This window comes from Panicum virgatum, chromosome 1K (assembly GCF_016808335.1).
Source record: "Panicum virgatum strain AP13 chromosome 1K, P.virgatum_v5, whole genome shotgun sequence".
NCBI classification, from domain to species: Eukaryota; Viridiplantae; Streptophyta; class Magnoliopsida; order Poales; family Poaceae; genus Panicum; species Panicum virgatum.
Window position 1 is genome coordinate 30,615,007 of NC_053136.1, and position 8,447 is coordinate 30,623,453.

The 8,447-nt window shown below is 41.0% G+C and overlaps 1 long non-coding RNA gene across 1 annotated transcript; it reads right to left on the reverse strand.

Annotated features, from left to right (window-relative positions):
* Nucleotides 1-4,658: 4,658 nt before the first annotated feature.
* On the reverse strand, nucleotides 4,659-5,656 carry LOC120654509. Its single transcript, XR_005667089.1, has 3 exons — nucleotides 5,600-5,656; nucleotides 4,944-5,519; nucleotides 4,659-4,776 (listed from the first exon to the last, which is right to left on the reverse strand). It is a non-coding gene; the product is annotated as an uncharacterized LOC120654509 (long non-coding RNA).
* Nucleotides 5,657-8,447: the final 2,791 nt, after the last annotated feature.

Genomic DNA, 8,447 nt, shown 5'->3' on the forward strand with positions numbered 1-8,447 from the left:
GTCAGAAATGGCAAAAGGCAAAGGAGAGCAATTTTTTTTACTACTGCTGGATCGCCTGAGCAAATAGTTAATGTTGTGACGGCAAGGTCGGTGAAGTGTCACCGAAGGCGACGCTTTGTGTAGTTCGAGAAGTTAATGTGGAGTAGTTTATTTCTGTCAGTGACAAATTCTTTCACCGACCAATGTTTTCTTTGCTTGGATACCCTGCGTGCAAATGAAGCCCAGCCATTGCTTATTTTCCAATGTGGTTGGTGTTGGCACAAATGCGTGTTCGATCGAACTGTTATTGTGCGGCTGTACCTGTGCCTAATTAATTTCCTGCACGGTGTTCCATCGTAAAATTTCAGTAAGAGTTTGAATAGAGCAGTAGTTGTCACAACACTTCGGTTCTCTGCCATGGCCTGGCTGTATTTGACACGGGAAGTTTATATGCCAGACGTTCTCGATCTTCTAAGTTCAAATAGAGGCCAATGTTCATGGTTTTTAACTGTGCTCGCCCGTTTAGAAACGAAGCGACAAAAGAGTAGCTTATTATACATAGCTTTGTTATAATGATTGTAAAGTATCAATTGAGTACTTTCAGGTATTTTTGCCTTGAATTTTTTCTGACCGTTGATCAATGGAAGGTATTTATAAAAATTAAATTAAAGTAATATTCGGTTTCACTTTTTGGTACTTGGTCCTATATTTTTGTATCACTAGGTACTTTAGTCTATTATATTAAAGAAAAAAGTTTAGAACTAGTAGAACTGTTTTCAAATGTTGATATTGCTGCATTTATATGCTTACCCATTCCTCTCCCTTAGAATCAGTTGTCAATAATTAAAGGTCAATATAACATTTTATGTAGAAAAACTTTTACAATGTTTACATTTACATATGTTGAAACAATGCAATAACGTTAAAAAAATATGTTCGAAGGTGTGCCATAGAAAAGAAATCCAAACTTGGAAAAGGGGGGGGGGGGGGGGGGGGGGGGGGTGAGAGAGAGAGAGACCGGGCTGGTGTCTCGCTAGTTTCTATCGGAAAGGTGGGAGGGAGCACTTGGACCCATCTCTTGGCTTCCTCCGTGGACTATGGTCCAGCCACGTCAACATGTGTCAGCCAGCCGACTCACACCACACAGTGCATGCATCCTTGCACTTCCGTAGGTCACAAGATCTTTTCAAAAAAAAAAAAAACTTCCGTAGCTCACAAGATCTTTTCAAAAAAAAAACTTCCGTAGCTCACAAGTTCTACCAGGTATCTCATTAATTGTGGTCCGAATCTCCGTAACAACACGGCACACGAACGAACATCTCAGCGCGATTAGCTCCTGGTGACACTGCGACAACAGAGGCAGCATGTTGGGATTTGAATATTTTTAACAACAGGCAGCTAGTAGCTTATTCTAACCACTGACCCCCATGCGCCCATCATTAAAAAAAAGATTGGCAGGCTCGCAGGCACAGTGTAGCAACGTGAGCCTGCACGTCTACAGAGAATGTTGTTGTATTCTCACCGCACAAACTTACATGAGATGTGCTCTCGAGTATTATGCGCATCTTATCTCTCAAATTGTTCTCACACGAGATGTGTCCACTGCTAGTACTGCACATGCTTTTTCTGCTGGCAATGCTGCATTGCTGCAGCAGACCGTTCTGTTTCAAGTCAGGCGCGAGAAGTGATCACAACAACTGAAAAGTGAAATGTGTCGCGAGATAAAGTTGAAAGGCGAATTGGAACGGAACGAGTGGAGGGAGGGCCAGAGCGTGCGTCAGCTTTATGTATCTCTCCGTAGCTCAATCCTATTAATAACTTTTTTTAAATTATACAGTACAATTCAGATACGCACCATGCACGCACACTCATCTCTATAAATACACACACGCAAATCCTACTATATGAACATCTTCGAAGACTGAGCCGACAAATCATGATATCATCATTCTGGAGATTGAATCATGATTGCAGGTTGTTGTTAAGGGTCTGTTTGAGCCCATTGGGTCCGGAGTGAGCCCATCCGATGAAGTTTTAATTAGTCTGCATGTTACTGTAGCAGCGGCTTACCCTAGCACGATTTGTCAAATAAAAGTGGAGTGCATTTGACTTGACACCACAGCGTCATATATTCGCATCTAAGGCCATCAAAGGACAGTGGCGGAACGTGAGCTAAATTAAGGGGGGCCTGGAGCTCAGCTTCGCCTCGGTTACGTTCTGCCAGTGTTCCAGGATGCCTCCTTTCATCCCTACTCCAATAGGCATGCAAGTTTTGTTACAAAACTCAACTTTTTTTGGTGACGTAGGCCCCTGGATTTGAATTAACTTCATGGACATATGCATGAGCACACGGATCAGGCTCGTATTTGAAAAATTTGAGGCCCCGGAGAGCTAAATGCAAAATGGGACTCTACACTTAGAAAATGGCAATAACCAAAAACATATTTTTGGTTCAACTCAATCTATATCTACAACATATATTATTCAATCGATAGACACATCATACCAAATGTTTTACTCTTACTTTTTTTTTGGTCCCCATTTAGCCGACACGTGCACGAACGTACGGGTAGCTGCACGGTAGCTGGGCTTCACATCGTTTTTTTTATGTGACGCCGCCGTGTGCCTTCAATACTTCGTCACCGTGAGAAATGTATGAACAGTGTGCGTAGATGCGCTGTGCACAGTGGCCACGCGCGCATGGAAGATGATGGATGGACTTTAATTTGCTGTGCAGTGTCCGAGCCGATTGATAAAAGTTGAAGATCCTAGTTAATGCCACTACACCATAACGGAATTACCTTGGCGGTTAAGGAAAATACAAAAACCGCCACCTTGGCGGTTTGTCCGCCAAGCAAATGTGATTGACGGCAAAACTTTCATTGAGCCAAGAAAATGTTATGACCGCCAAAGATACAATTTTCCATGGCGGCTATAAACCGACAAGTAAATGACATTCCTTGGCGGTCAAAAACCGCCAAGTAAATTTCTTTTCTTGGTGAATGCTTCCCGCCAAGTGAATATCTTTCCTTGGCTGACATTAGCCGCAAGGTAACTTGATTTTCTTGGCGGCCGCTAATAGCCAAGGAATTATGGTTTAACTTGGCGTTGTAGCAGCCAAATTTATACTAATTTCTTGGCTCCCTGCCACCGCCAAGTTAATTCTGTTTCACCTATTGTTACATTGGCCAAGGAAATGTTTTCAAAGAATCAGAATAATATAACAAAATAATGGGTTGACAGCCACAATTCAATAGGTCCAATTTTGATTATATGATATTAGAAGCGATATACAGATCATATTGGAACATCCATTTGTTCATCACAAAGTCCATCTTGCATAGGTAAGGCAAACATGCATGTGTGCCATATGCATCATGCGGCCTACATATAATCTAAGTGGCTATACTGTTTGATGCATACATGTCATCACCATATGCACAAAATACACACCTCCTGCAGTCAGTAGATAGGAGTCATATGTTACTCTACCAAAATAGACAAAAGTCAACACCACATCCTGCAGTCAGTAGCTAGGAGCTGCTGGCTTCAGTTGGGGACTTGATATCACAGTCAATGTCAATGCAATGCTTATCATGGATCGCCTCTGATGGCTTCTTCATCATCAGCATTTCCTTCCATGATTTGCCTACCATCAACATCTCCTTCCATGTAATCTGAGTAGGCATCAACATTTCCTTCGAAGTACGCATCATCTTCATCATCATCGTCGTCGTCGTCGTCGCTTTCATGGTAGCTGTCGTCATCGTCGTCACTCTCATCACGCCTATCATCAACTGAGTGGGAGGCTCCATGTGACGATCTAGCAGTCTGCAAAATTTTTATTTCATGCAAAATAAGTGTGTATCATGTGAGAGCCAACATGTATCAGGTGCAGTGCCAAATTCCAAGCCAAACAAGCGGCAGCAACTAAAGGACCACTGTCCAAAACAGCAAAAATAGATAGAATAGAGATGTTTTTTTCTATTGACTGAAAATGGTTGCTTTTTTCTATTGACTCAAAATAGTTGGATCAATCAATGAAAAGATAACAACTAAAATTGAGGGGCATAGCAATAGATCTCAGCTATAATTGATTTGAACACAAGAGTTGAAGTTTAAGGAGACGGGCACAAGAATTATAATGTATTTGCCAACCAAAACTAAGGGGAATTAACCAAGTCAAACTGATCATAGCTACCTTACCATGGAATTAATCTAAGACTGGCATTTCTAATCAACAGGAAGCCACCTTTTCACTGCTGCAACTCATATTGGCATTCTGCCACCAAACAATATTAATTCCTAGAAATGTCCTCCATATGCAAAACATGAATTGGACAGACAAATATTTAGTTAAATTTCGAACCTAGCGATGACGTGCATCAATACTTGCTAGATGGGACAACAGCTCTGCAGGTGGTTCTTTTCCAAAATCAACATACATTGTCTGCAATTGAAAAGCATATAAATCAAGATTCATGCATAGGACACATAATTTGCCGCAAGCAGTGGAAGAAATAATACCATGATCAATGCACGATTGACACTATTTTCATCAAGGAGTATCTCATTAGTCTGTTTTAGCTGCTCATTTTCTTTGAGCACCCTTTCATAATCATCAAGATTGATTGGCTTAAAAGGCACCAACTTTCGATGTACTAGACCAGTTTCCTTACCCACAGCACCATCACCAATTGGAACACGCCCATGCTTCATGCCACCTCCCATGGTGTATAGTGCCTTTCCATCCAAATCTTGAGAGTTCTCGTCTGCAGCTAGTTCTTTGTAGTCATCCTAAAATAAAAGGTACCAATTGTATGCAAGTCTTGAAGTACCAGAATGTAAGATAATTTTCTAAGAAATAAAACTGATCATGACATGGTCTTCTATATACTAGAGATAAACTGACAACAATGTTAGAAATGAAGTCAAGGTAATCACATAAATAAAACAAAACATACCAAGTGTCTTTGCGCTTTCTGGCTGGGTATTGGACCACTCCTACCAGTGATGTCTACAGTTTTGTATCCAGATTTCATCACAGCATATGTGTTTAGAGTGCCACCCTTCTCAGGACCGAAATTGTGTTCCTACAAGATCAGATACCAGAAATTGTGCATGAGAAACTTTGCAGAGCTCAATGGCTTACGAGAGATAAGGATTTCTTGTACCAGGAGTTGTTGTGTCTCAGAAAAATTCCGTGAACCTCCTCTATTTTGAGCAGTATCTTCAGAATTCATGCATGACTCTTGGGCTTCCAGTCTCTTTCTCTTGAACTCATCACTAACCCAATATTTAGAGAACCATGCCCAAGTTGCCTTATTACACCACTCCACCCGAGAAGCCAAGTATTGTTCTTCTGTTAGTTCAATGGTGAGTGCTCGTATGTCATCACATTCCTCTTTCCTTTTGTTAAAGTACACCTTCACCGCATCCAAACGAAGTTGGTACACCATATTAGTTACTCTTTTCACTAGATAGGCCTCTAATATTCTTGCAGCAGCAACCCTATGTTTCAGATTAACTGTAAACAAACTCTGCACACCGAGGACAAGGCTAAGTTTGACAAACAGATAAGATATGTGAACCAAAAATTAGAGCTAGATAGTATACTTACCCAGAACTCCTGCTTCACACTTTTAGCATAACAGACTCCATTTTTGTTCTTTTTCCATTAATAATCATTCCAAGACAATGTTGGCTGATGTTTAACAATTGTGCCATGATCATCATAGACCTTTATCATACCTGGGTACTCGCGTTTGAGAATGGCTCCCAGTTGTGAGGGGTACTTGAGGCCTTTAGGGTTATAATTAACATATTTGAACTGACTGTTACAAATAAGTTCACAAGTTAATAAGACTTTTATGTTTACAATTACTAGCAGAATAAAAAAACCGGTACTGTATAGATATGAGCTCATATTATACACTTACCACCTTCCCACTGCGTGGAGCCATTTTCAATTCTGTACGGGACATCTTTGCCCTCCCTCTCTTTGGTGCATCCTCACGGCTCCGCTTGGATCCAATATTCAGTTCAGAGTTACCACCCTCACTAGCACTATTCAACTGGGAATTAACACCATTAGCAACCCTTTCACCACCCTCACTAGCACTATTTAACTGGGAATTAACACCATTAGCAACCCTTTCACAGTTAATACCATTTGCACTAGTCCTTTCAGAGTGGTCACCATCAACTGCTACCATTGTGGAGTTAACACCATTACTGCCACCCAAGATGGCATCACCTGCAGCTGTCTTCGAGTTACGACCACTGGTCCTTTCAGAGCTTGTAGCAAGGGTTGCAACCCTTCTGGTGTTAACTCTGTTGGATTTAGTACCATCAGCACTTCCCTTTTTAGATGTCCCAGCATGATCTTCCTTGCTTCTGTTGGACTGAAAACCATCATTGCTGAATCCTGTTTGTTTGCTCCCACCCCTTCGTGCACCCTGCGTACCCGTAAGCTTTTTGTGTCGAAGGCCATGCATCTCCTGCATTATTAGCAAATCAGTTAGTATATTTTATATATTAATTACAAAAACATGGAGCATGGGGATGTAAACAACATCCACTTTAATTTCTGGACATAACATGAACATGCAACAACACATGTATTACTGAAGGTACACAAGTCTGAGCATACAAAAAGTGGGTACACCAACTAAAGTAAAGAAAAAATGGTCAATAATCATTAGGATGATAAGTTGGATCTGCAGGCAGGTCATCCTGGCACTCCTCGTCTTGACCATCTTCATCTTCTTCATATATTTCTTCACCTTCCAGAGCTTCTTCAACATAACCTTCAGCATTTAGTTTGGATAAAAATTCCAAATCCTTAGGATCAGATATCTCATCTGAAACAACAGGAGTTGTATTATCAAGCTCAATATTCAAATCAATGACAAATGTGCCCTCCAATCCCTCCTCTTGAAAAAATAACTCTTCTTGCACTGTCCCAGCAAGAGGGTTTGAGTCATTGTCATCTGGGGGAATATATCCACGAGGAGTGACCTGATATGTAACCCACCACTCTTGTAGATCTGTTCTACTCTTACAGGCATAAGGTAAGTAGTACACTTGTTTAACTTGACTTGCCATAACAAAAGGTTCAAAAACAGAAAGCCTAGCAGCATGCTTAATCTCCAACAGTCCCAACTTTTCAATACGTCTGGTTCCACTAGGTGTTGGATCAAACCAATCACAATCGAACAAAACCATCTCCAGTTGTGAACTCCCTTCCCATTGTATTTTTATGATGTAGTCTTCTGGGATACCAGAACCAAATAATAATATAACAGTCAAGGGTGAATCCCAAAATCTGACTACTACATGTCAAAAGATTCAATTTTGGGTTGCAAATAGATCGACAAAAATGACAATATTACAAGAATTTAGATAAACCTGAAAGTTTTGCAGCAAAGGGGCGAACAGGAATTGGGGGTAGCAGCACTTGGGCGCAGAACTCCCCTCACCACGACGCTGGAGAAGCCCCCCCCCCTTCCTGCAACTCCACATCGCTGGCCAGATGGGGAGGGGGGGCGCTGGAGGACCTGAGGAGGAGAAGGGGATGACGAGCAACAGGGGATTCGTGGGAGGAGAAGGGGCTGGTTCTGGCTTTTGGATCCCGCGTGAGAAGAAGCAGTGGGCGGCCGGGGGGGGCTGATGTAGTTAGGGTTTTTTCGCTACGCTGGACTTGGCAATTCAGGGTTGCGCTTCTGTGCGCTAGCCCGCGCATTGGTGCGCCACGAGCGGGAATCTAAGTTGGGCTATTTTTTTTCCTCATGTGCGCCAAGGTTTTTTTTCTTATTTTTATTTATTACTGATGTTGCTAAAAATTAGCATTAATAAAGAGATATTAGTACATATTAATATTAGCTCAAATAATAACTTAATATATAAAAAACAATCTTAGACATGATCACTAACATCGGCAACTCCTCGTTTGTGAAAAGTTGCATTATTCATGTATAATTAAATGAATGTGCCTGCTTGATGTGAGCACGGTGATGATTAGAATGCGAACTTTGCTTGATGTGAGTATGGTGATAATTTTCATGTACCTATAATATAAGGACTAAAACAATTCTTATGTGCACTCATTCCATGGTTGCATGTGTATTTTATCCTTGTATTAACACTAATAACAGGATGACGTATGTTGTGCAAAAACCATCTGCACATTCCATCATGATATTTGTACATCATATGTAAATTTTTTGAATAATTGCAGAACTTTAGAGGTCCATTTGGATCCAGTACTAAACTTTAGGCCTAAAGTTTAGTCCATTACATGATCCAAATAAGTGGACTAATATGTAGACTAAAGTTTAGTTCTCCCAAACTAACTAAAGTTTAATCTATTAGTCCTCAAATACATCTAATTTGGACTAAACCAATATGCGAACTGTGAAAAAGACCAAACTACTACTCACAATGCGCATGTAGGCACATCAATAACC